The sequence below is a fragment of the Varroa jacobsoni genome, unplaced genomic scaffold, assembly GCF_002532875.2.
Source record: "Varroa jacobsoni isolate VJ856 unplaced genomic scaffold, vjacob_1.0 scaffold_40, whole genome shotgun sequence".
Taxonomy (NCBI): Eukaryota; Metazoa; Arthropoda; class Arachnida; order Mesostigmata; family Varroidae; genus Varroa; species Varroa jacobsoni.
In genome coordinates, this window is record NW_019212942.1 from 146,347 (window position 1) to 149,165 (window position 2,819).

The 2,819-nt window shown below is 40.0% G+C and overlaps 1 long non-coding RNA gene across 1 annotated transcript; it reads right to left on the reverse strand.

Annotated features, from left to right (window-relative positions):
- Window positions 1-125: 125 nt before the first annotated feature.
- Window positions 126-2,555, reverse strand: LOC111260214 (uncharacterized). Its single transcript, XR_002680185.2, has 3 exons — window positions 2,222-2,555; window positions 1,198-1,365; window positions 126-686 (listed from the first exon to the last, which is right to left on the reverse strand). It is a non-coding gene; the product is annotated as an uncharacterized LOC111260214 (long non-coding RNA).
- Window positions 2,556-2,819: the final 264 nt, after the last annotated feature.

Consider the following 2,819-nt stretch of genomic DNA (forward strand, 5'->3'; position numbering starts at 1 on the left):
AATATATATATATATATATATACAGCGCCAAAAGGCGCATTGGAGTTTGCTTTACTAATTTAAACGATCCGTCTCCATTCCTCTAGGGAATCCTCAATACCATCAGATGTACTGCGCTACTTAATTATAATGAACTTCATACTATTTCTTTTGTGAAGGTTTTTTAATGAAAGTTGGACATGATTGTTAAAAGAACATTACATTACAGGGAGGCCACGATATTCTGACCCAAGGAACAGGTAATCTCGTGTAAATTAATACGAACGCTTCCAGGGTACAGCGGCATTGTGCAATATCCCCGCTGGACAGGCGGTGAAGGAAAAAAGTTGCGCCAACAATAAACGTTAGTGATAAACGATGGTTGTTCATAAAAGGGAACGGCCAGCGTAAGGTTGTTGTAAAAGGCGAAACCCACATTGCTTTCTGGACACAGTGCCTTTCTGGGTGTGCCTCTGCGGCTGCGAGATGGGACTGGGCGACGAGAATTCCCACAAACAAACTTTTTATTTGTGGCGCTCTGTTTGTACTGCACGTGATTTGAGAGTTAAAGGCAGAAGAAACGGGTGGCTACTGGCAATGTCCGTCTGTGCTGAACGCGTCGTTCTCGTCGAAACACCCCCGTATATGGAGAAGAAAAGTGCATCTACATCTAGCTTTGAGGCCAGCGCCATACCGAAAAGTAGCCACTGAAAAAGTTCGAAGCGAAGGAGCCAGTCTAGTATTAGAACAAGCGAGACAATTGCTCTTTAGATAAGCAATAAATTTTGACGTTACTGATCACGGATTTCTATAGATACCAAATAGCTACTGTAAAGGTGACACGACTTAGGTTATCACTTATCAATAGAACTTTCCTTTGTCTAGTTAATATTGGCGTTTGTTGGTTGGCCAGCGATGACCAAGCAATGAATTATGAAGGAACTTGATGGTCGGAACTTAGTGTCTGGGTATGCAAACCTAGAGCAAAATTCAAAAATAAAATCCTTTTTTTAATTGCGAAAGTCGCAATGACGATTTCGTGTAGGAAAAGCACCATGTGAGACGACGAAGGCTTGTTCTATGAATACTAATATCGCAGCGTATCTCTAAGCAGTAAAGTTGCGATACGGAACCTGTAATTTTAATAGATTTTCCAAAATATGAAAAAAACTATTTGGAAAAAGGTCGGAAGTACACACATTTCAATGGGATACTTACTCTCCATCAGAACCAACTCGTTTCTTCCCTTAAGTTAAGCCTAAACCAGACGTACTCGACAATTACGCTTGGGAACAAATAATCACACGAATATCAACCTAGGAATTGTTCTGTATGTAGTCACGGTTGGGTGGAGATGGCTCGAAATCGATGCAGCCATTGTTTCATCTGTAATATTTTAACAAATATTATCCTGTATACGTCAAAGTGAACCTGTAGTTACCTTCGATGTAGATATCTCGAGCTTAATTTATCTTTCAGCCTCCAAATATAGAGGTATCAATAGTGTAAAAAAATACCCAACTGTACTATGCTAGTTTACTTACCAAATGAAAATTAACAGCCGTTAGTAGGTCAAAATAGTTTACATAGAAGCTGACATACATAGAAGTATACATGAGATGAACTTCTCTTTGTTTGTTTTGCCACCGCGGGAACAAACTGTCTCGAGTATTTTTTATGATTTCTACCGCAAAGTATGACTGGTATAAGCATATCATACCTTCTCTCCTACTTATTATTTCTCTAGTCTCAGCTAATGCGATGCAAGAGAATCAAGTGCATAGAGATATAAACACTAAATAAATTTGACCCACATAACTTATCACGTAAACCGCACGCTACAACCACAACTATAGGCTTCGTCACAGTTGAAATCGCAAGATCATTAAATCTAATGGCTGACCAAGGCGTCATTGTGTTAGGTAACCCGCATTTAATAATCACGTTAATGATAGGGACGCGGACAAGGGTGACTCGTTAGACTAGTATTCCTATGCACAAATCCCAACATTGAGGGAAACAGCAAGAACATTTTTTGCAGTCGTTTTGTCAAACAAACGAATACTAGCTTTGCTAACATGAACAGCGTCGCACTCCTTAGCGGTAACACCAATATCCGTAGATACAACGCAATACTAACGAAAATACACACGAAATACATGAGACATCGCCGCGATTTTTTTTAAGAAATGTGCAGATCAAGCTGGACACAAACATGTCGTATTGATGAGGTTAAACGTACCCGCTGCGAAGTGCCGATCAAGTCCAGCCAACTTCTAAATGCAGCCCCTTATTGGCATCAGTAATAATCGTATGCAATAGCTAGCACTCTGTAAATAGTTAGCTCGTATGGGTTGTGATATGGGTTGCGTATGGGTTATCGTATGGGAGCGATAAACGAAAAACAATGCCCAAACGGCACTGTTATCATATGCTCGTCACTTTTTTATCTTGGGCCGAGCGTTCACAGAGCGACGTAAAGAGGGGAATCATCAGGCCATTTGACATCGTCATAGAACGTGCCGTGCGTCCGCCTGTCGTGTGCCGTTGCGAGATGCCAAACGGAGAAAGGCCGACGACAACAACAACTGCAATTAAAATAACAAAACAATAAGATAAAAATAACAGCTACAAATTCTTTTGAATGGCGTCACGTAAAGCAAACACATAATAATAATAATAACAATAATGAAAGTTACGTCGGATTAGGGCTCACAAGTGTGACTATCGAACAATGACAGTATTAGCATAATTTTTTTTATGTTCACTATTTTTATCCTAACCAATGAACGTACGCTGCCTTTTAATTCAGTTTTGCTTTCTCTATGCACCAAACACTG